The sequence below is a fragment of the Lissotriton vulgaris genome, chromosome 3_1 (genome assembly GCF_964263255.1).
Source record: "Lissotriton vulgaris chromosome 3_1, aLisVul1.2, whole genome shotgun sequence".
Lineage (NCBI taxonomy): Eukaryota > Metazoa > Chordata > Amphibia > Caudata > Salamandridae > Lissotriton > Lissotriton vulgaris.
Genome location: NC_141689.1, coordinates 1416948588 through 1416975054, shown reverse-complemented (window position 1 = coordinate 1416975054; position 26467 = coordinate 1416948588).

The following is a 26467-nucleotide window of genomic DNA, read 5'->3' as shown; positions in this document are numbered from 1 at the left end:
TGCCTTTTTGACTTTCCTAACATCCACTAAATCTTGCCAGATTTTCTTACTATTTGTCGGAACCCCATTAACTAGAATAAACAGAGGTTCCTCTTCTACTCTTTCTACACCAATTGTATGAATATTTTTCTTGACATCTAGAGGCAAATAAACAAGTCTTCCCTTTAATCCTCTCTGTAAATCTGTAGGAGGCAATTTCCCTATCTTAGGCTCCATGCGAACAATAGCCTGAAAAGGATGGACACATTGAATCAAAAAAGAAACATAAGTATTTAAATCCATCAATTCAGAAGGAAGATCTATCAACTGAAGATTATTATGAACAGCTCTAGCAGGCATTCTGTTTTCGTTTAATTTATTTAAACACTAATTACAAATACGCTGATCAAAACTCAAATCAAAAGAATTCTCCACCAACAAATAAGTTACAAAATCCTTCCATTCACTATTGTTTTCCATTTCACTTTTTGCATATAAATCAACTAACCTAGTCTGAATCTTATAATGAGTCAGTCGACAACACACACAAGTTAAATTAGGCCTTTCACTTGATTTCACCTTAAACTTGGTAATTTCCTCGTCAAACTTTTCTATACTTGAAATCTGTGCATTGTGTTCCAAATTACCATCTACTACTATATCCATTTCTACACTGTCCTCTTTGTCCCCAAAATAACAAAACTCAATTTCTTTACAAATCCTCTTCACATCTAATTCAGATCCATGCAAAAGAGCACTGTTTAACTGTTTAGGCTTAAGTGCTGGACTTTTTGCATAATACAACCTTCTCACTAATTTCCTCACTTTATTATGATGCACTGCTAACATCCTAAAATGATGAAACACACTCTGACATACTTTTCTAGAAAGACAAGCCAGTGAATGCCCATGCAAACCTGTGTTTTCTCTCACTCTGCAAGGATCTAACTCTTGCAACATCTTCATTTTCTGCTTTTCACTTTTCTTACTATATGTACGTAAGAAATTACGAAGCAAATCGATTGAATCCTGTCGCACACTACAAATACTACTACACTTCCATGTGTACACTGTACCCTTCGTACGTCTTCCTAAAACTTCATCAGCTAACACCTCTTCTACATCTCTAGACACAAGTTTCTCTTTTTCCATCGAACAACCATCTTTCACCTCATATGCTCGACCACTGGTGTCAACTGCATGCACCAAATCATTTTCCTGGAAAAAACTCTCCTCATTAAAAAATGGCTCAGAACTTGAACTAGTTGGTGTATATTTAACAAGGACCCCCTGAGTTCATAGAATATAGATTCCTAGACCAGGGAAAAACAACTGTTTGATATTTAACAATCTAGGCAACCATAAGAGACAATCAAAGAAATATTCGTAAATGGAAGGGGATTAAGCTACAAAATGTTTATACAGTAAACAATTTATTGAAGATAAAAAAGAACAATATCACATTTACAAATTTAATATATACGTTTAAAAAAGTGTAGTTGAACAAACTAAACTTAAAACAGCAATGTATAATCACATGACATAAATCACAATGCAAATGAAAACATATATAAAGTTAAAAAACACTGGGAGTGGCAGATTGGTACTCTACGCGCGTTTCGGCGGCCAGCGCCTTCTTCTGGAGTAGCCACAAGGATTTTATGATGTGTAGATATAACTTGTAAGGCTCAATGGCGACGTCTAGTCAAGATAGGACATTAGTATGTTATTTCCTAGATGGACGGATTCCAAACAGGAAATTATCACGCTGTAAGGGACAATGATTAAAAACTAGTCCCGCCGGCCGGAACCTCTTATTCATTCAAGTGAAGGATATACTTGATTACTTGATAGATAGCGGGATCCCCCTGATGTGGAGATTTTAGGTAGAGGAACCACCCTATTAGAGGGTCTTGCTCTACCTAAAATCTCCACATCAGGGGGATCCCGCTATCTATCAAGTCATCAAGTTATATCTACACATCATAAAATCCTTGTGGCTACTCCAGAAGAAGGCGCTGGCCCCCGAAACGCGCGTAGAGTACCAATCTGCCACTCCCAGTGTTTTTTAACTTTATATATGTTTTCATTTGCATTGTGATTTATGTCATGTGATTATACATTGCTGTTTTAAGTTTAGTTTGTTCAACTACACTTTTTTAAACGTATATATTAAATTTGTAAATGTGATATTGTTCTTTTTTATCTTCAATAAATTGTTTACTGTATAAACATTTTGTAGCTTAATCCCCTTCCATTTATGAATATTTCTTTGATTGTCTCTTATGGTTGCCTAGATTGTTAAATATCAAAAAAATCAGAACTTGAACTATGCATCCATTCTCCAGAAAATACTTCACAAAAATTAGTCCGATTAATTATTCTTTTCCATCTACTGTTCGATTTGAAAACATCAATTGCCTTGTTAAGTATCCTAATTCTATTGATTACTAAAATAAATAATTTTTTCTTAACTTCAAAAGCCTGATCAACAATCTTCTCTACACTTTTCTTTTTCTTGTAAAATGCAGCTCTCTGTTTACCTTGTTTAACATTTTTTAACAAATTTAAAACTACCCTATTGCGAAACATTCGTCTACGAATGTCCCTAAATTGATTTTGTCTTCTATTGCTATCCATACTCTTCTCTCCTGCTCCAGTACTAACATTTTTAAGGGGCCTCTCCTTCCTTTTCAAATTTGCTCTTTCCTTCAGTATATTTACATTCTCTTTAACATTTTTTTCCACTACATATGTTCCGAAAAAAAGACTTAGTTGTCTTACCAGGAGCTTTTTTTGTGTTTTTTGAAGTACTTGTTGTAGGGGAGTGCTTTAATTCCGTTGCAGTTTTTGTTTTTTTCCGTATGGCAGCTTTCCTTCTCCTTTGCCTTGACGGCATATTTGCTTACTTTTGAAATGTTGATTTGAATCTTTGGTAAAGAAAAAAATAACACATTATAGACCACTATTAGCAAACAACAAAGCAATTACAATAAGCAAACAATATGAACACTAATTTACAACATATCTAAGTTTATTCCACAGCAACTATATAACTAGGAGTAAGACAGAGAAAAACCGCTAGAGGGAGTAACACAAAGACACAGAGAGACTCAGACAAAGAAACAGGTAGAGGAAGTAAAACATAGAGAAGGACTAAGACAGAGAGAGTGTATAATATGTTTTAAGATAGAAAAAGGATGTAATAGGGAGAGGGAGTGCGTAAAAAAAGGGAGTAAGTCAGAAAAAGGATGTAACAGGGTGTAAAACAGAGAGAGGATGAAAGAGGATGTAAGACAGAGAGAGGGTGTTAGAAGGGAAAAGGTTGTAAAAGAGACTAAAACAGAGAGAGCCTGTAAAAGGAGAGACAGAGAGTAAGTTTAAGAGAGAGGGTGTAAGAGGAACTAAATCAGAGGGAGGATGTTACAAGAAGTAGGTCACACAGAGGGTGTAACAGGAAGAGAGAAAAAAAGTCAGAAAGAGGGAGAGAGGGTGTAAAACAAACAAGAGGTGTAATAGGGAGTAACTCAAAAAGAGAATATTACAAAGAAAAAGGTTGATTAGATAGTATCTGCATGATTCAAAACATATATTAGCACATTTCACAATCATGTCACCTGTGTTTCCTCAGATTAGTAAACAGATTGAGCAGATGAGGTGAGGCCTATCCAGGGGTGCAAAGGAGGTGAGGCCTGTGTCCAATAGTGCAATAAACAAGACTCACCTCCTCTGACCATTGGGCAAGCCTCACCTCCTCTGTGCCCCCTTGACAGACCTCAATGTATTGGGTATAATTAATGGTGACAGGGTGCAGATGTGGTGAGAAGGAATTATTAGTGTTTGCCTCATTTAATAAATATATTTAAACCTTTTACAATGATGTCACCTGCATTACCTCAGATTAGGATGCAGATTGAACTTCTTTCTTGTTGGTTTGTGTCATGTTTTTGTTTTTGTTATTGTTTTATTAAAAGTGAGGTTTCAGTAGTGTAATGAAATGCTTCTACATATGACCTGTGCTCTCTTTTTAAAATGTTATGTAAAAATTGATTTGCAGCACATGAATTGGTTTTACATTATTCACAAGGTTTAAATACTGTGTACATGAATGCACGTTTCACCTGTGTTTCCTCAGATTAGGAAGCAGATTGTGCAGATGAGGTTAGGCCTGTCCAAAAGCACAAATGAGGTGAGGCCTGTCCAGGGGAGCAGAGGTGGTGAGGCCTGTGTCTAAGAATGCAGTGGAGTGGACTTCATGAAGCCTCTCCACCACTGCATTCTTAGACACAGACCTCACCTCCTTTGCACCCCTGGACACACTTCTCTCCCAATACACTCTTGAACACAGGCCTCACCTCCTCTGCACCCCCGTACAAGCCTCACCTCATCTACAACCCTGAACAGGCTTCACCTCATCTGCACCCCTGAACAGGCCTCACCTCATCTACACCCCTGGACAGGCCTCACCTCATCTACACTATTTATTCCTTCTCAAAAAAGTAAAAACTATTCATTTGCTCCAAAATCATTTTTCGCATCACATTTAAGAAACACAGCACAGGTCCTATGTACACGCATACAATTTCACTCCTGAAACCTTACTATTTCACAAAAGACAATTCCTCTATCTTGCATATGCTGATATCAAGCATTATTCAAAAACATGACACAAACCAACCAGAAAGAAGCTCAATCTGCATCATAATCTGAGGTAACACAGGTAACATCATTCTGAAAGGTTCAAATATATTTATTTAATGAGTCAAACACTAATAATTCCTTATCAAAAATATAAAAGGCATTCATTTGCCCAAAATCGTTTTTTAAATAACATTTTTGAAACACAGCACAGGTCCTATGTACAAGAATTCCATGTCACTAGAGAAACTTCTCAATTTTACATAATGCAATTCCCCTATGCTGCAAAACCTATTTACCAAGCATTATCCAAAAACATGACACAAACCAACCAGAAAGAAGCTCAATCTCCATCCTAATCTGAGGTAATGCAGGTGACATCATTGTAAAAGGTTCAAATATATTTATTTAATGAGGCAAACACTAATAATTCCTTCTCAAAAATATAAAAGTCATTCATTTACCCCAAAATCGTTTTTTAAATAACCTTTTAGAAACACAGCACAGGTCCTATGTACAAGCATTCCATGTCACTAGAGAAACTTCTCAATTTTACATAATGCATTTCCCCTCTGCTGCAAAACCTATTTACCAAGCATTATCCAAAAACATGACACAAACCAACCTGAAAGAAGCTCAATCTGCATCCTAATCTGAGGTAATGCAGGTGACATCATTGTGAAAGGTTTGAATATATTTATTTAATGAGGCAAACACTAATTATTCCTTCTCAAAAATATAAAAGGCATTCATTTACCCCCAAATCATTTTTCAAATAACATTTTAGAAACACAGCACAGGTCCTATGTACAAGCATTCCATTTCACTAGAGAAACTTCTCAATTTTATAATGCAATTCCCCTATGCTGCAAAACCTATTTACCAAGCATTATCCAAAAACATGACACAAACCAACCAGAAAGAAGCTCAATCTGCATCCTAATCTGAGGTAATGCAGATGACATCATTGTAAAAGGTTCAAATATACTTATTTAATGAGGCAAACACTAATAATTCCTTCTCAAAAATATAAAAGGCATTCATTTACCCCAAAATCATTTTTTAAATAACACTTTAGAAACACAAAACAGGTCCTATGTACAAGCATTCAATTTAACTACTGAAACTTCACTATTTCACAAAATACAATTCCTCTATGCAGTAAAATGTTTTAACCAAGCATTATCTAAAAACATGACACAAAACAACATTGAAAAAAACAATCTGCTTCCAAATCTTCTCCAAAGAGCATACAAGTCTCTATCTAAATTAAATGAATCATTTCTTACCTTTTTCAAATGCTTTGGGAGATAGAGAACAATGTCAGACACACACACCAATTTTTCTTTAGCAGAGCAAAAGGTATGCACTCCACACACTGCAACCATGACTGGCATAGAAAACCTCTAATTCTACACAGATATGCCTCATTTCAACCAATCAAAACTCTTCAATCACTATTTTCAAACCAACACCCTTCCCCTCTCAGCCCTTTCTATCTGTTACCATAGCAACTCCCTCCTTACTTAACTCTCAGGTTCAAAAGTTTATTCTACAATGTAGCAAATGAAGTCAGCAAGGATGTTTGACCTCTCAATTCACCAGCTTATCCGATGCAATCTTTCTTTAATTGACTTTTTCTTAACCAATTACATTGCTTCTTTCACTAAACACAATCATGCACCCTAACATTTAGTTTTCAACTATCTGAATCAACCAATCATTGCTTGTGATTCAAGAGCAGTGAAACTCCACAATTATTTTTTTGTAAACTCCTACTGTTCCAACTGCCATTTCATTCCCACACTTCATCTGACTGCACCAGAACCTTCTCTCACCATGTATTCTGTGTGGATTATTGGACATAGCTACATTCTCTGGGTTCAAAGGTATGCAGCTAGCAGGAATTTTCACAACCTTGATTTAACAAACGTGGAAATCAAGTGGATTGGCCAGAGAGGATTTAGATGTCACCAATTGATACCATTGGTGAAAACCTTTTTGCATCTGCCAAACCCTGACCTCTTAATAGTGCACTGTGGAGGAAATGACTTGGGCACTATGATTGAGGTAGGTCTCGAAATGCTTTTAAAGGACATCTTTGCTCAATTGATGACACTTTTTCCACAAACTGCCTTGGTATATTCCAATATATGTCAAAGACAGAAACAGAACTGGTCCAACCAAATTTGTCCACAATTTGAGAAAGCACAGAAACATGTGAATAAATCTGTTTGTGTTTACATGAGAAACTATGGAATGGGTTCAATATACAACAATAACTTGCGTTACAACATTCAAGATATCTACAGAGGAGATGGTGTGCATTTCTCAGATGAGGGGAATAGAATATTCCTCCTGAATTTAAGACTGTGCATTGGAACCTACTTGTAGGTACCTAAATCACACACAGAACCCAAAAGCTCTTTTCAGGGCTACCCTACCTCTGATCACTCAAAATGATTATTTTACTCTAACTTTTTTCACTATTTTTCACCAAAGTACGCTCCCCGGTACGCTCCCCGGTGCGCGTACCGGGCGCTCCCCCCCCGCGAAATGTAAATTTTATTTTTATTTTTTGGCCTATATGGGCCTCCTAAACTCCCCTCAGAAAACCTAGGGGTCAGGGGCTGTCTACCGCGCCCCCTTCTACCCATTCCCAACGTTGTTTGTCCTCCATCTTGTGTCTCAATTGTACCGAAACACAAGATGGCGGACTCCCGTAGCGCTCCCGGTGCGCGTACCGGAGCACGCACCGGTAAGCGCTCCCTAAAAAAATGTGGGAACTCAATTTTCATAAAAACCACAGGAGACACTTTCACCAAATATAGAATAGGCCCTACTATATAGCAGTCCCTACCATTTTCCCAAATTTGATGGTAATCCATTGAGCCGTTTAGGCTGTAGCCCTGTCTAAATATCCTGAGGTAAATTACATGACAAAAACACATATGAAGTGTTACAATTTACAACCAATTAAAATGTTACTATCATTTTCTACTTTTTATTCCTGACATTTGATTGGTTATGTACACGAATATAAATGAAAAATGAGAGGGAAACACTGCCATTTTGACTACAGCTACCTGAGATACATCTTTAAAGGATTTTCTCATTTATCTTCATCACCTTTCTATAAGGTAAGTTGTTAATTTGTAAGGGGCACTTTAAGTTCATTTGTAACAATGTTTTCTGACAGTTATTTACTGTCCCTCTGTTATAGTTACAGATTGAGATAGGCTTCTCTGTCATAGTTATAGATTGAGTTAGGCTTCTCTGGTATAATTATGAATTTTCTTAGGCTTCTTCACATGCACTTTCTTATATTTCTACTTCCTGCCTCATACCATACACTGCCCAAAGATAACTTCACTGTTAAAAACTCACAAGTACCTGTCTGAACTTAAACCCAGCAGTGCCCTATCTCTACTGATATATTTATTTTTTATGTAATTTACAGCAAGAAAATGGAAGGAGAACAAAACAAATTTAATATTTCATTCGAAATTGATCTGGAGAACGATCCTAAGGAAGAGATTGATGATTTAGACTTTTTGGATCAGTCTCTGGACCAAGAGTTACTTAATTGTGTGGAAGAAATGGAATCATGGAATCCAAATGAGGACATACCTGATAATATAATGTTGGAAATTCATTTAAGTTTTGAAAAATCACAGCAATACATTTTTATTTACTAATTAAAAATTGTTCGAGACATTATTCTTTTTTATATGTAAATCATGAAATAGTACCAAAATGAATATAATATAAAGTGAGACTTATAGTATACTGTGCAACTTTTTTGTGTTACATAGTAATTTTGCTCATAGTTACTTCCTTTCTCCCACTATATTATCTCCAATGTGTATTTTCCATCTCTTTTTCATCTCCTGCCTCCATGTTGTTTCTGCTTTCCTGAAAGACTATAGTATAGATTCCATATACCACAATAACTTCTGTAACAACATGCAAATTATCTACAGAGGAGACAGTCTACATTGAATTTAAGACTCTGCATTGGTACCTACATGCTGGTACTTATATCACCCACACAACACAACAACTCTATGCAGAGCTACCCTATCTCTAAGCACTTTAAATTATTATTTTACTATTTCATTGGGTTTTCCCCTAGTACGCTCCCCGGTACGCTCCCCGGTGCGCGTACCGGGCGCTCCCCCCGCGCAAATCGAATTTATTTTTTTTGCCACGCGGGGCCCTTTTATGGCCCCCACATCAAACCTAGGGGATCAGGGGGGGTCTACTCTGCCCCCTTATGGTCATTTCCCCCTTTGTTTTTGCCTCCTCTTGTGTCTCGATCTTACCGAGACACAAGATGGCGGCAGCTCCGGACTGTTTTGAATGTGTACAGACACCCGAAAGCCAATCAGCTTTCCACGCGCAAGTTGCATAGCGCGCCTGGAGCGCTCTCCGGTGGGCGTACCGGAGCGCCGCCATAGGTATATATATTTTTTTGAACCTAAATTACTCAAAATCCACTGGAGCACATATCTTGAGACATAGAAAAGGCACATCGGGCTATCAGTCCCTACAATTTTGCCAAGTTTGGGGGAAATCCATTCAGCCGTTCGGGCTAAAACTGAGGTTGACCGCCCTATGGAAAATAACATATATATGCTTATCCATTTGATGTTGGGACAAACTGAGGACATTTACCTAGGCACAACATTTTCCCTCCCCTCTCTTCCCTTCCCTAAATCCCTTCTTGTCTCCCTTCCCTTTCCTACCCTTCATTCCAAACCCTTCCTTTTCCTTCCCACCCCTCCGCTCTTTCCCCCTGTACTATATTTATCACTCATATGGTGCATGTGGGGTGACATTTATTTGCATATGTATATATATATATGTATGTACAGATAGAACCTGTTATCAAGGGATAATGATTTTGCCTAGCAACAATTTTTTCAAACAGTGTTTCATATAATTGAAGGTAATTCTGACAAGCCTGATGAATTTTGATATCCCTCTGATACCCTGGATACTCTGTATAATTTGATAATGTATGTTACATGTCAGGACATATCCTTTTGGATGAATTTCCTTTTGATGAAATCATTTTTGATGAATTAATTTTGGATTAATCTTTGATGAATTCCTGTGTTATTCTTACTCTGTTATTCTTATTCTGTTTTTTTGCCTGTATTGGTTTGTGTAAATTGCATTGAACACTTATACATAGGACATTAGCCGATCCAAGGCTTTATTTCAACGTTAGAACTTACGGATTGAATATAAACTATATCCCTGTAATGGACAGAACACCTTTCCAAAATGGTGCCCATAGTGGTATGCAGAGGTGAAGTCCTATGTTTGTGTCAATGCCTGTCAACAACTATACTTAACTGGCTGTTTGTAAGTCACGAGTGACACACTGATGAAGGCTTACGCCAAAACGCGTCTGTGCTTTTTGTTTCCCGAATAAATTCACTGTGATATCTCTTGCCTACGTGTGCTGCCTCTTTCTTGCAAACTAAGAAGAATTTTTAGCGTTATATATATATATATATATATATATATATATATATATATATATATATATATATATATATATATATATATATATATATTATCTACTGGCGGTCGCCAGTAGGTATATATAGTTAGGATTTTTTTCCTGTGGGATTTCTGAAAATTCCATGAGGAATAACTTTGGCGTTTGTGGACGGAATTGGCTGAAATTTTCAGGAAAATTGCACATTTTGTTTCTGAGCAGCCCCTGAAAATTTGGGGGGGTTTCGTCAAGGGGGGGCTGAGAAAAAAGGGGGGTCCCAAAACGCATTTTTAACATTGAGTTTTCCATAGGGCGGTTGGACTCACTTTTAGCTCGAACGGCTGAATGGATTTACACAAAACTTGGCAAAATTGTAGATATGGTTTGCCCGACGTGCCTTTGCTATGTCTCAATATATGTGCTCCAGTGGATTTTGAGAAATTAACGTTTTAAAAAACAGATATATCTGTGACAGCGCTCCGGTTAGCGCCCCGGTTCGCGTACCTGACGCGTAACGGAACTTCGCGAAGTGAAGCTGATTGGCTCTCCGGTGTCTGTCAACATTCTAAACAGTCCGGGCCGGCCGCCATCTTGTCTCTCGGTAGGATCGAGAGACAAGAGGAGGAGAAAAACGAAGGGGGAATTTAATGAAAGGGGGCAAGGTAGACCCCTCTTGACCCCCTAGGAATGATGTTGGGGTTATTAAAGGGTCCCGTGGGGCAAATAAGAAAAAAACGATTTTTCGCGGTAGAAGCGCTTCCCGGTACGCGAACCGGGTCGCTCACCGGTAGCGTAACGGGAGTTCGCCATTTTGTGTTTCGGTAGAATTTAATCACAAGATGGAGGAAAAACAATGTGGGAAATGGGTATAAGGGGGCCCGGGAGACATATCCTGACCCCCTAGGTTTTCTGAGGGTGGCTGAAGAGGCTCATATATGTTGGAATAAAAAAAAAAATTGAATTTTTTGCGCGGTTAGCTGCCGGTACGCGAACCGGGAAGCGAACATAAGTGAAAATTAGTGAAAAAAGGTACATTCAAAATTTGGAAATAGTAATTATAGTTAAGGTAGCTCTGAAAAGAGCTTTTGTGTTCTGTGTAAGTTCTAGGTGCTTATAAGTAGGTACCAATACACAGTCTTAAATTTTGTATGAAAACTCTGTTTCCCTCATCTGAGAAGTGCATACCATATCCTCTGTAGATATCTTGCATGTAATAACGCAAGTTATTGTTGTAGATGGCACCCATTCCATGGTCTCTCATATAAGCTGAAACAGACTTATTTACATGCTTCCTCGCTTTCTCAATTTGTGGACAAAATTCATTGGACCACCTCCATTTTTGTCTTTGGCATAGATTGGAATATACCAAGGCAGTTTGAGGAAAAAGTGCCATTAATTGCTCAAAGGTGTCCTTTAAGAGCATTTCCAGACCTACCCCAGTCAAAGTGCCCAAATCATTTCCTCCACAGTGCACTATTATGAGGTCTGGGTTTGGCAAATGCAAAAAGGTTTTCACCAATGGTATCAAGTGGTGACATCTCAATCCTCTATGCCCAATCCATTTGATATCCACATTTTGTAAATTGAGGTTGTGTACATTTCTGTTATCAGTATACCTGTAAGCCCAGTGGATGTAGCTATGTCCAAGAATCCAGACAGAAAACATGGTGAGAGGAGGTTCTGCTGCAGTCAGATGAAGTGTGGGAATGAAATGGCAGTTGAAACAGTAGGAGTTTGTAAAGAACAAAAACTGTGGAGTTTCAGTGCTAATGGTTCATTAGCAGTGATTGGTGGATTTCCATTGCTGAAAACAGAAAGTTAGGGTGCATGGATGTGTTCTTTGAAAGATGTAATTTGAATGGTTAAGAAAAAATGATTTTATGAAAGATTGCAGTGGATTAGCAGGTGTACTGAGAGTTCAGAGTTCATTTGAAACATTGTTGTGTGAACTTGTAAACGTGGGAGGTCAGGAGGTAGTTGCTATGGAAAAAGGGCAGTAAGGGCAGAGGGGGGAAGGGTGTTGATTTGAAAAAAGTGAGGGAAGAGTTTTGATTGGTGACATGAGAGATATGTTTGATGAATATCAGCATGTCTGTGCCTTTCTTGGTTGCAGCCTCTGGAGTGCATACCTTTTGCTCTGCTAAAGAAAAATTGGTGTGTTTCTGAGACTGTTTTGAAATTCAAAAAGCATGTGCTAAGGTGAGATATGGTTCCTTTATTTTAGAAAGAGACTAGTATGCTTTTTGGAGAAAATAAGGAAGCCAGCTGCAAGTGTTTGCATTATATTTAACAAGAAGATTTTGCATTCTTTTACAAATTGTAATTGCAGATAATGTTAAGTATTAGTACTGACAAGGTGTGGTTGTACATAGGAGCTGTGCTGTGTTTTCAAATTATGATCAGAAAATAGTTTTTAAGGAAAAGGAATGCTTTTTAAATTTATAAGAATTTATTTACTTGCGATGTGACTCTTGCAATGCGTCGCTTTTGTGGAATAGATGCATGATGCATCTGTGCTGTTTTTGCCCCATGGTGCTCCACATTGTAAATGTTAAAAGCGATGCATAAGTAGTGCAAGGGCCTTGTAAATACACCCCTATGTGTGCATGGCCATTTTAAGTCACTTACCCCTGGTGCAAGGGCCTTCTAAATACGCCGTCATGTGTGCTTGCACATTTCAAATCACTTCCCCCTGGTGCAAGGGCATTGTAAATACGTCCCCATGTGTGCTTGGCCATTTCAAGTCACTTCCCCCTGGTGCAAGGGCCTCTGAGACTGTTTTGAAATTCAAAAAGCATTTGGTAAAGTAAGATATGGTTCCTTTATTTTAGAAAGAGACTAGTATGCTTTTTGGAGAAAATAAGGAAGCCCGCTGTGCATTTAAAATGTTGTTTTGTGTCAAGTGTTTGCATTATGTTTTCCAAGAAGATTTTGCATTCTTTTACAAATTGTAATTGTAGATAATGTGAAGTATTAGTACTGACAATGTGTGCTTCTACATAGGAGCTGTGCTGTGTTTTCAAATTATGATCAGAAAATCGTTATTAAGGAAAAGGAATGCTTTTTAAATTTATAAGAATGTATTTACTTGCGATATGACTCCTGCAATGCGTCGCTTTTGTTGAATAGATGCATGATGCATCTGTGCTGTTTTTGCCCCATGGTGCTCCACATTGTAAATGTTAGAAGCGATGCATAAGTGGTGCAAGGGCCTTCTAAATATGCCCTCATGTGTGCTTGGCAATTTTAAATCACTTACCCCTGGTGCAAGTTCCTTGTAAATACGCCGTCATGTGTGCTTGCACATTTCAAATCACTTCCCCCTGGTGCAAGGGCCTTATAAATACGCCCCCATGTGTGCTTGGCCATTTCAAGTCACTTCCCCCTGGTGCAAGGGCCTCTGAGACTGTTTTGAAATTCAAAACGCATTTGGTAAGGTGAGATATGGTTCCTTTATTTTAGAAAGAGACTAGTATGCTTTTTGGAGAAAATAAGGAAGCCAGCTGTGCATTTAAAATGTTGTTTTGTGTCAAGTGTTTGCATTATGTTTTCCAAGAAGATTTTGCATTCTTTTACACATTGTAATTGTAGATAAGGTGAAGTATTAGTACTGACAAGGTGTGCTTGTGCATAGGAGCTGTGCTGTGTTTTCAAATTATGATCAGAAAATTGTTTTTAAGGAAAAGGAATGCTTTCTAAATTTATAAGAATTTATTTACTTGCGATGTGACTCCTGCAATGTGTCGCTTTTGTGGAATAGATGCATGATGCATCTGTGCTGTTTTTGCCCCATGGTGCTCCACAGTGTCAATGTTAAAAGCGATGCATAAGTGGTGCAAGGGCCTTCTAAATACGCCTCCATGTGTGCTTGGCAATTTTAAGTCATTTCCCCCTGGTGCAAGGGCCTTGTAAATACGCCCCCATGTGTGCTTGGCCATTTCAAGTCACTTCCCCCTGGTGCAAGGGCCTTGTAAATACACCCCCATGTGTGCTTGGCAATTTTAAGTCACTTCCCCCTGGTGCAAGGGCCTTGTAAATACGCCCCATGTGTGCTTGGCCATTTCAAGTCACTTCCCCCTGGTGCAAGGGCCTTGTAAATACGCCCTCATGTGTGCTTGGCAATTTTAAGTCACTTCCCCCTGGTGCAAGGGTCTAGTAAATATGCCTTCATGTGTGCTTGGCAATTTAAGTCAATAACAATAACATCAACAATGTCTGTTCTGGAACAATCTCTAAATAGAAATAGAGTCTTGAAATTAGTTGAGATTAACCTGTAACAGAGCACAGGTCATATGTAGAAGCATTCCATTCCATTGCTATTTTCTACCATCAAGTATGTTGCAAAATCCTTCCATTCAATTGTTTGCTTACTGTTATTGATTTACTGTTTGGTAATAGTATTTAATAACATTTTTTTAATACATTTTCCACAGATTCAACTCAAGATATTCTTAAAAATTCAAACTTGCCCTCAAAGCAAAGAAAAAAAAAAGAAGCAAAGCAACCTACACCCCACCTTGGTAAAAATGGAGATAATGTACCTTTGCAGCAGTCCTCTAGAATTAAAAGTTGTGAAGTCACCAAAAAAATTCCGGGTAAGACAACAAAATCTTTTTTAAGAAACATTAGCAGACGAAAAAGTATCACTAGAAAACATGTTTTAGTTCAGAAGAAGAGAGCCAATTTAAACGGGAAGGAAAGGCCCCTCAAAAATGTAACTGCTAGAGCAGGAGATAACTCTGTGCATGGTAGTAGAAGGAAAAATCTGTTTAGAGACATTCGTAGATGAATGTTCCGCAACAGGATAATTGGCAATTTGTTAAAAAAATTTAAGAAAGGTCAACAGAAAGTGGCTTTTTATAAGAGAAAGAAAAATGTAGAGAAAATTATTGATCAGGCTTTCGAAATTAGGCGAAAGTTATTTATTTTGGTAATCAATAGAATTAGGAAACTAAACAAGGTAATTTATGATTTCAAATCAAATAGTAGATGGAAGAGAGTAGTTAATCGTAGTAATTTTTGTGAAGTTTTTTCAGGAGAATGGATGCATAGTTCAAGTTGTGAGGCATTTTTTAGGGGGAGGTGGCCCAGGGGGAGGTGGCTCTGGGCTTGTGTTAAAATTCAGTAAAAAGTTCTGAACTTTGTGAATTACTATGGCCAAGTTGTGGACGAGGTAGCTAGCATTCTTGAAATCAATAACCTTTTGAGGGGGGCTCCCGGACAGATCATTATGGGAAGTGACTTTAATTATATACAAGACATAAAAAAAGACACCTCCAACAAGAACAAAAAACAGTTAAAACCTAATACTAAGAAGGCCCTGGGCTCCCTTATTGCCGAATACCAACTAATAGATCCGTGGCGTACGTTGAATCCAGAAGGCGAAGTATTCACTTGTTTTTCACATCGCTTCCAAACAGCATCCAGGATCGACTTTTTTTTATCTCAAGATCCATCCAGATATTGGCCTCTTCGATAGGAGGAACCCCTTTTTCAGATCATGGGAAAATAGAACTTGTGGTGGGCTTGGGAATAGCGAGCAGGGATCAGTCTAGGTGGCAGCTGGACCGCACTCTGCTCCAGAATCAAAACTGGGTAACAGCTTTTAGAGAGTGGATTACAGACTATTTTAAAATTAATGAGGGTACAGCTGATCCTTTCTCAGTCTGGGGAGGGTTTAAGGCGGCAGCTCGAGGCCAAATAATATCTTTCACCTCTGTTGTGGCCAGGGAGAGGAGACAGAAAATAACAACATTGCAAAGGGCTGTTGACAAAGAATATGGTTTACAATTACAGCTATGCCCGAATCATTTGGCCCAAGCAAAGGAGGAATTAAGGGATTTCTTTCTTCTCGAGGAAATTAATAGCTTCAAAACTTATCAACAAAAAGTCTATGAGGACAGCCAACTGGTTGGGAAGGTCTTGGCAAATTCCGTAAGAAAACGTCAGGAATCTGCATCAATAATTAAAATAAAAGACCCCCTGAATGGCCAAGAAATTGTAAAGAACGACTTAATCCAAAGGGCCTTCGTGGACCACTATAAACGAATATACTCTACTAAATATCTAGCAGGGTTAGATCAAATACAGGAGTACTTTGAGGATATAGAAATTCCAAAGATTTCAGCCAATCGGGTTGAACAACTGGGACGCGAAATTACGATAGAGGAAATCGCACTGGCTATTAATTCAATGGCGGGGGCGAAGGCCTGTGGGCAAGACGGGTTTCCAATAGAATTTTATAAGCTGTTTTTAAAAGATCTCTTAATTCCCTTAAAGAATTTATACGATCATATAAAACTAGGAGGATTGGTACCCTCAGCATTTAAAGAAGCTACAATAATATCCTTTGTCAAAAAAAGATAAAAACCCTGATGACATTAATTCCTATCGACCGATAAGCCTGCTCAATTCTGACTATAAAATCCTTATGAAAATCTGGGCTCTCCGTTTTGAATGCGCTGCACAAGAAGTTATTCATAATGACCAGTCAGGATTTATAGTAGGTCGCTCAATGGCTTCTAATCCGGAATTCTTGATTCAGGCATTGGATTTTTTTAATATAAATTCAACACCAGCATGTATATTAATGGTTGACGCAGAAAAAGCGTTCGACCTTGTCAACGGGGATACGCTGTTCCATTCCCTGGCTTTGTTCAGGTTCCCAGTTACAGGTAATTGTAATGCTGCAGAATATCTATCAAAATGCCTCAGCACAGGTAATAATAAATTCAAGTAGGGCAGCTCAATCAAAATTAACTGCGGGACGAGGCAGGGCTGCCCTCTGTCTCCATTGCTCTTTACTTTTTTTATTGAACCCCTTGTGATCAAGATTAGAAAAAATCCTGTTATCATCCCTCCCATTCCAGGGATGGCGAAACTCAAACTTTTCGCAGATGATATCATTCTATATTTGAAACCAGATAAAGGAAACATAGAAAATATTTTAAGGGAATTTAAAGCCTATGAACAAATAGGAGGGTACAAAATAAATGCCAAGAAAACAGAGGTACTTGCGTTGAATACCAGCCTTAGCTCTTTTCCATCTTGGCTTCGTGTTCAGGCCTCAAAGCAAGATCCTGTAAGGTATTTAGGCATATATGTAACCAGCGATTACCATCAGCTTTTTCTGCTAAACTATGAGAGGATGAAAAATAAAATTAAGAATCTTCTTGCCCAATGGGTTCTTCTTCCCCTCACAGTGATTGGCAGAGTTTCATTGATAAAAATGTAAATTTTACCCTTATTACTATTTTTGTTTAGTAACGTTCCAATTAAACTGAATACCCGTTTCTTTAAAGAAATTGAATCATTGATCAGGAGCTTCATCTGGGGTGGGAAAGCTTCGAGGGTCAAACTATCGGTAACTCAACTCTCAGTCGAACAGGGGGGTCTTGCTCTTCCGAATATAAAAACATATTATGAAGCAGCCTTTCCTGATATAGTGGCAGGTTTGCTAGGAACAAAGAATAATCATGATAGCTTCTTTTTGGAAAAAATGGTACAGGAGGCGGACTCTCAAGTTCAAGTATTTTTAAAGGTAGCAAAGCTACCGAAAAGGACAAGATACAAGACTATTAAAGATTATGCATCTAGACTACAGTCTTTTTTTAAAAAAAATCTTAGCTCCTCAGCTTCTCAGTTTCTAAGCATGCGAGAATGTGGCAGCTTGGGCCTTCAAATTAGCAGTAGCCACATAATGAAGTGGGAAAGAATGGGATTTCGGGCGATAAGGCACTTATTTGTCCAGGATAGAATAATTACATGGCAAGAAGTTCTGGGTAGAGCAAGTACTCCCGGTTCCTCGCTACTTCTTGAATATCAACAAATTGTACATTTTCTACGGAATAATATAGGTGACCATTTAGAAGTAATAAAGGGGATGATGAAATTGTTGTATGAAGCCAAAAGTTGTGGAATAGGAAACTGGTACAAGAAGCTTGCATCTGAAGGACAACTCCCTATTATAGATAGCCATCTTGTGAAAATTAATAATCAAACACAATGCAACTTATCTCATAAAGATTGGGAAACGATAAGTGGGTTGGGCAATAGATCTTTGCGAGCCGCTAATTTTAAGAGAATGTCCTTTCTGTCTCGTTGGCTAGCACATTGGACTCCGGCGGCACTGGGAAAGAGGTTTCCGGAGCTAGAGAATAAGTGTTTTAGATGTCTAGCTGAAGGCCAGGGTGGTTGGCTACATATTTTCTATACCTGTCCCCACTTGAATAGTTTCTGGGAGATGGTCTTTTTAGACATTGAGGCAGCGCTGGGAAAAGCTCTTCCGCCCTCAGCCGAAATGGCCCTTTTTGGGATTTGTCATAATAGAGGGTGGCTAAAGGAGGATGAGGAAACCTTTATGTTTATTTCTTGCACAGTTGCACGATCATTAATCCTACAAAATTGGAAATCTAAAGAAGCCCCACTACACCTGAAATGGCTCAATAAAATGAGAAGGGCATGAAATTTCGAGGAAGCATATTCAAGTAGAGTTGGGGCTATTAGGAGATTTGAAAGGAACTGGCACTATTTGGAGAATCTGGAGGAAGTAAGGGGGTGCCAATTGAGAACTTAAATCAGGAGAATTAAACAGTCTCGAGGCCGGGGCAAGCTAAATATAATAGGTGGGTATGCACTAGCACTTTGGGGTATTATGCACTTTAGGGGTCTGTAGTATTAGCATTATGGGACCGCTAAACCATTATACTATTGTATCATTTTCGCAGTTTTTAATAGTAGAGGTTAAGTTTAATTCAACATGAATGAAAGCTCTTGGCACATGCACTTTAGAAACGAAAAAAGTAAAATTTGGATTCTGCATTTATGTTTAGTATGTAAATTAACAGTTATATTGACTACCTTTGGTTTTTAAAGGAAGCTGTTTTATACCCATCCAGCAACTTGCTTTTATTGGATCGACTGTATTGCACTCTATTATACTTGTACTCTAGATATGTATTAATGGTCTTTATACTTGCACTTTAGATTGGTAAAGCAAAATATGGATTTTGCATTTTTTATCTATGAAGTAATAGTTAGATTGATTGATTGTTTGCCTGACTGTTGGCGGTTTCTATAAGAAGCTGTATTTCTCTCGTACATTTTTTTTCTCCATTTTTGTAAAGATTGTTTTTTTATCCGTCCTGTACCTGGTTTCTGTTCCGCTCAATAAAAAATTCTATAAAAAAAAGTTGTGAGGCATTTTTCAATGAGGAGAGTTACTTCCAGGACAATGATTTGGTGCATGCAGTTGACACCAGTGGTCGAGCATATGAGGTAAAAGATGGTTGTCCGGTTGAAAAAGAAAAACTTGTGTCTGCAGATGCAGATGAGGTGTTAGGTGATGAGGTTTTAGGGAGACGTCCTAAGGGACCAGTGTACACCTGGAAGTGTAGTTCTATTTGCAGTGTGCGACAGGATTCCATCAATTTGCTTTGTGATTTTGTACGGACATTTAATAAAAAAAGTTTAAAACAAAAAATAAAGTTGTTGCAAGAATTAGATTCTTGCAGAGTGAGACAAGTGACAGGTTTGCGTGGTCATTCACTGGCTTGTCTTTCCAGGAGAGTATGCCAGAGTGTTTTTCATCATTTCAGGATGCTAGCAGTGCATCATAATAAAGTGAGGAAATTAGTTAGAATGTTGTATTATGCTAAGAGTCCAGCAATTATGCTTAAACAATTAAGCACTGCTCTTTTGCATGGTTCTGAAGTAGATGTGAAGAATATTTGTAAAGAAATTGAGTTCTGGTACTTTGCTGGTGAAGAGAACAATGTTGAAATTGACCCAGTAGAAGAAGGTAATGTGGAAGAGAGTGTACTGATTTCTAATATAGATAAGTTTCACAAGGAAATTTTCAACTTTCAGGTGAAATCAAGTGAGAGGCCTAATTTCACTTGTGTGTGTTGTCGACGGACTTATTATAAGAATCAGAAGTTAGTGGATTATATGCAAAAAGTGAAATGGAAAACAATAGTGAATGGAAGGATTTTGCCACATACTTGATGGTAGAAAATCGTTTTGATTTGGGATCGGGCCAACGTATGTGTACTTATTGTTTTAACAAATTAAACCAAAACCGGATGCCTTCTAGAGCGGTTCATAATAATTTGGAATTGGTTGACATTCCTTCTGAATTGAAGGATTTAAATACTTATGAATCTATTTTGATTCAAAGTGTCCATCCCTTTCAGGCTATTGTACGAATGGAGCCAAAGACAGGGAAATTGCCTCCATCAGATTTACAGAGAGGATTAAAGGGAAGAGTTGTTTATTTGCCTTTAGATTTGAAGAAAAACATTAATACAATTGGAGTAGAGAAAGTGGAAGAGGAACCTCTAGTTATCCTAGTTAATGGGGTTCCGACAAAGAGTAAGAAAATCTGGCAAGATTTAGTGGATGTTAGGAAAGTCAAAAAGGCAACATTGTATTTGATAAAAAATAATGAGTACTACAAGAATGTATGTGCTGCAGAAGAGGAAGTAAGTGAAGAAGAGGACAGCGAATTGTGTGCTGGGCAAATTGAGAAAGTAGAAGCCTTTAAAAATGAAGAAATATATGAACATTATAGTGGTCATCCTTTGCATTCCAAGGGAGTCATGGGGAATGCTATTGAGTTGTTTCAAATGAAACAAGCCAAAGGGAGTCCCATTAGTGTTTGGGAGGAAAGTTTGGAAGCTCTGTGTTTCCCACAGTTATTTCCCACAGGTCGAGGAGGACGATATGATGAGCGACCTGATCAAATTCCTGCTTCAGAATACCAGACTTTACGATTGTATGCAGAAGATCCTTGGTTTCGTCAATGCATTCCCTATTTATTTCATCTACTGTTTGAAAGTGATCTGTCTGGACTGTCTTATGCAGTGAACCACATCCTGAAAAGTGGTGTACAACTGCGAAATATCTCAGCAAGGGACTTTATGGATAAAGTCAATGTGCAAGACAGTATTTTGGATTCTCACCTGATTAATCTGATGGCATGTCAGCGTGGTACTAATGAGTATTGGTACCGTCGTCATGGTGACTTAAAATGTATGCTGAGGAACTTAGGAACTCCTACTTGGTTCCTCACTCTCAGCTGTGCTGAGTATGGCTGGGAAGACTTACTTGAATTTCTACGAGAGGCAAATGGAAACATTGAAAATATTGAATTCAAGACACCCGGAGAACTGTGCTCTTTGGATCCAGTGAATGTTTGCAGGTACTTCAATCATAGATTTGAAGCTATGATGTCTTTCATCACGAACAAGAAAAATCCACCTCTTGGAGAGGTGTTGGATTTCTTCTGGAGAAAGGAGTAACAAGCAAGTGGTGCTCCTCATATACATATGCTGCTATGGATCAAAGATGCACACAAATTTGGAACAGATCCGGATGACTTAGTGATGAGTTTCATAGAACAGTATTCTACATGTGCTGTTCCAAAGACAAAGGAAGATAAAAGTCTAAGAGAACAAGTTTTACGGTTTCAAAGCCATCGTTGTGGAAAGTACTGTCGTCGTAAATTCAGAAACAAGGACAAGTACTACACCAAATGTCGTTTTGCATTTCCACGATCGGTGATATCTAAAGGAAGAGTGAACAATTTGATGTCTTCGCTGCGACATAATGTGACGAGGAAATCACCCAAAAACACATACAATTTGAAAAGAAACGAAGAGTCTAAGTACATTAACGACTACAACCCAGTGATTTTGTCCATGTGGAATGCTAACATGGATATACAGTTTGTGGCTGACAACTGTATGGCTGTGGCTCGGTATGTGACGTCTTACATCACAAAAAAAGAAAAGACAGAACTGAAGGATATGTGGGAGGATATTTCCCATGAAAAGAGCCTCAGTAAGAAGTTGTACAGTTTCAGTCTGAAGATGTTGTCGCATCGAGAAATCAGAGCTTACGAATGTTCTGACCGGTTATCTTCAGCAAGTCTCTATGCCAAATCTAGGAGTATCATTTGGGCGAGTCTTGGTCTTGCTGCAACGCATAATCGAGTTCTGAAACCTGTACGGGAAATTGAGTATGTGGCGGAGAAGGAGCCAAGCAGTACAGATATTTTGAAGACCAACATGTTGGATACATATTATCCAAATAGAAGCAGTCACCTGGAGAATGTTTGTCTGTATGAGGTTCTACAAAATTACATTTTCAAGAGGAACATCAAAAAAGATATTGATAAAGGAGTGTATGCTGTAATTGGAAGTGAGGGATGTCTGGTCAAGCAAAGAAAATGTCAATTGGTAAATCATTGAAAATTGAATTGCGAATCTACAGAAAGAAAAGAGTTTTTCTATTTAGCTCTTTTGCAACTTTTCAAGCCTTGGCGTGCAGAAGAGGAACTGCTTGGAGATTTCCTCTGTTATGAAAACTCTTTCAATGCAGCCAAGGAGTCCATAGAATGTACTGTTTTTCCAAAATATCTAGAAATGTTGAATGCAGAAATCGAGCAGGAAGCAACAATTGCAGCTGAGATTGCTAGAGACAGTTCTCAGGACAGTCAGAGTTCTGTTTCATTGACTCAGGATCCACAAGAGTACCAGTTATCGAAAATGAAGCTGTCACTGCCATGATTGAAGTGGAAAGAGCCATGGCACATGCTCAGGAGGATGCGGTTAACTTAGAAGATTTGGAAAGACAACTCAACGTTGAGCAGAGGAAAATATATGATGAAGTTACCAAACAAATTGAGCATGGATTAAGTCATGAGAAGAAAGAGTGCTCATGTACGTCGTTGAAGCCTGTCAGACTGTACATGAGTGGAGAAGCAGGAACTGGAAAAAGTTTTCTCATTAAAACAATTTCATGTTATCTGCAGAAAAGGACTGAGTCATCGCTGTCTTGTGTTGTCACCGCTCCAACTGGACTTGCAGCACATAACATTAAAGGTATTACTTTGCATCGGCTACTGATGCTGCCAGTGGAGTATGATAACAAATTACAATACCACAAGTTAGTGGAGATGCTTGTTGTGAAGTATCTAGAGTCCTGAAGAAGATGAAACTTCTTATCATTGAGGAAGTAAGCATGGTTTCCAATGTCATGCTTGCCTTTGTGCATTTGAGAATGCAGGAAGTTCCTAAAACAGAGTATGATGTGTTATTTGGTGGCAAACACATCATTGTTTTCGGTGATCTTCTGCAGCTGACACCAGTGAAAGGACAACCAGTGTTTAAACTGCTTACGCATGAAGATACCAGGAAGTGCCTAGGGAGCATTGGCAACGTTAACATATGGTTAAACTTCAATTATGCTGAGCTGCGTGAAAATATGCGTCAGGCGATGGATGAAGATTACAAGAATATTCTACAAGATGTTAGAATTGGGAAAGTGACCGAGCATGGGAAAGAAGCTTTACATGCACAATTACTGTCAAATTTGTATCCAGAAGAAGACGTTCTGCCAGAGGATATTTTTCAGAAAATTACTGAGAAGAAATCTGGAATATGTTTGATGCCAACTCTTGCAGAATGTTCCATTTTCAACAACAAAATGTTGAATTTAGAAAACCAAGAGATTGTGAAACTGGAAGCTATTGACAGAATAGAGCATATGGGAGCAACAATTATTTTGTCTGAGAATTTGAAATCTAAATTGGATTCATTAGAGAAGACTATATCTAAAACTGCTGGTTTTGAAAAGACTCTGAATGTGTGCTTAAATTGCCGTATCATTTTGAGAAGGAATTTACATGTTGAAAGAGGTCTGGTAAATGGATCAATGGGTAATGTTGTTGATTTTGAGAAATACAGAAATAGAGATGGAATTGATTTTTTAAAAATTAAATTTGATGGCATTGAGGAAGTACAGCTAATTGGTCGTTTGCACAGCTAGGTTTTTGCTTGTAAAAGACTTATATGTTCGCCGTAAGCAGTTTCCTGTTTGCTTGGCATATGCGGTGACAATCCATAAATCGCAAGGTTTAAGTGTAGACACTGCTTTAGTGAATATTGGCAGTTCTGTGTTCAAAGAGGGTATGGCTTATGTAGCATTGTCACGAGTCAGAACTTTATCGGGATTGTACTTGATTGACTGTGATGTCACAAACATTTGTGCGGATCTAGATTGTGTTAAGAAATACAATAGGTTAAGAAGAGAGTATGCGCCACATTTGCCTCAATATCCTTTGTTTGAGAAACGTGTGGTAGGCCGGAAACAAAGAAATATCAGTAATAGTAGAGAGGTTGTAGCAAAAAGACCAAAAGTCGATGAACCGAAAATTGTAAGCAGAAAGAAAATGAATTCTGTTGAAGATGTTGTTGGTTTTCAATTTGAAAATAGTTCTGGTGTCAACTGCTATGCTAATGTAGTGGTTAATGTTGTCTTTTCACTAGACACTTTAAAAGAACAGATTTTGATCAATTCGGAACAAAGTTTATACTGTTTGTTGAATTCTGTGTTAGAGAAATGTAGCGCTGATAGCACAAGAGTAGAAAGTGTGTCTGAAATTCGTAATCTGTTAGACAAATGTTCAGGTCAAACGCAATTCTCTCAAAATATTCAACAGGATTGTCAGGAGTTTTTAATGTATATGCTTGATGTATTGCAAGATGAAGGTGTAGATGTAGATTATCTGTTTGGCCTTTCTTATCAATGGCAGAATGATTGTGAGAACTGTAGGCTATCAAGTACTACTAGTGTAGACTCAGAAAGATTTATATATTTAACTTTGCCTGACAGTAAATCAGTATCCTTCAATAAGCTAGTAAAAGCAGCCAATCAAAACATGGAGTGTAGCCAATGTAAGTCTGCAATGCTGTCCACGTTAATTATACGAAGTTATGGCCAGTATGTCATTTTAATGTTCCAACGATGTAGGTCTGATGGAACTAAATTGACAACTTTAATTAAAAATTTTGTGGCTTTGCAGTTGTCAATATCAGGAAGGACTTTTGTAACTACAGCAATTATATATCATGACGGTCCTTCAACAACTTCAGGACACTACACAGCTTATTTAAAATCTGGAAACGGCTGGTCATTCTGCAATGATTCGGCTTTAACTTTAAAAAAAAGATTGCCTTTCCACCTTCAAAATTCTTACCTGGTGTTCTAACAACCAAAATTTTAGGGAAGGAATCTCGGCATTTGTTCAGAGGAATTTCAAGAGGTTCTAATGGCTCCTACTCTATATGGCCTTGTGGATAAGTGTAGTACAGAGCGAAAACTCTTTGTGTTTATAAGCTAATTCAAGCAGCAGATCAAAACAAGGAGTAGAGGAAATGTAAGTCTGCAATGCTGTCCACATTTTTTATAGAAACTTATGGGTGAAATGTCATTTTACAATTTCAACTACATAAACTGGATGAAAATAAGTTGTCAAGTCTAATTAAAAATGTTTTGGCTACACAGTCATCGATTTCAGGAAGAGTATTTGTAACTGCAGCTATTATATGTTATGATGGTCCTTTGACAACATCAGGATATTACACAGCTTATTTGAAATATAAAAAAGGCTGGTCTTTTGGCAATGATTACCATTTGAGTATGAAGCAATGTTGCCTTTTGACTTATTTTCAGAAGTGAGAATTTAGGGTAGGTAACTGGACTATAATGATTCTAGGTGTTGTTGTAATTTAGTGTGCTGTTTTACATTGCTTTTTAGGTCTCATTTTTCTTAAAACGATGGAGCTTATCTTTCAGAAAGTGGCGGGCAGAAAATAATAACAGCACAACAGAGTATAAGCTGTTCATAGGAGATCCTTTGACATCATAGAAAGTAAGTTACTTTTGAGGAGTTCTGATTTCTGATTGATTATATTATATGGGTTTTTTAAACACAATCATTTTGATTGTGGTTTTTTTCCCCGCTGTTATATGATGAATACCTTCAACTCACTGTTTTCAGTGAAATTTTATATATTCTGAGAACAGCAAAAATAAACCATAAAATATGTATAATTAATTTTGTACTTTGAATTGTGATTTTTAATATGAATTCATCTTGTCTCATGCTCACTCATCTTTTACTACCTTCTATTAATTTTAACATTTTTGTTCTTTCTTACACAGATTAAAAGATTAAAAATAACAAGTGACTAAGTTAACGGCAATTATAAGGTAAGTGTTTAGTACTCTTTACGTTACATCTCTATCACATTTAACTTTTATTAGTTCCACTGCTTCATTTCTTTAACCCTCAGTTTCCTGCCTTTGCTACTTCCCTCATTTCTTTTTCTATTACTTACTTACACTACTCTTTCCACTCCTTTTCTCAGTCCCTCTTTAAACAGTATCTCTGTGTTACTCCCTCTATTTGTCTTTCTTTTAACATTACTCTCTGTTTACTTACTCTTCTTTTTAAAAAAAAAAAATTTTTTTAGTTTGCTTCTGGTTCGCGTA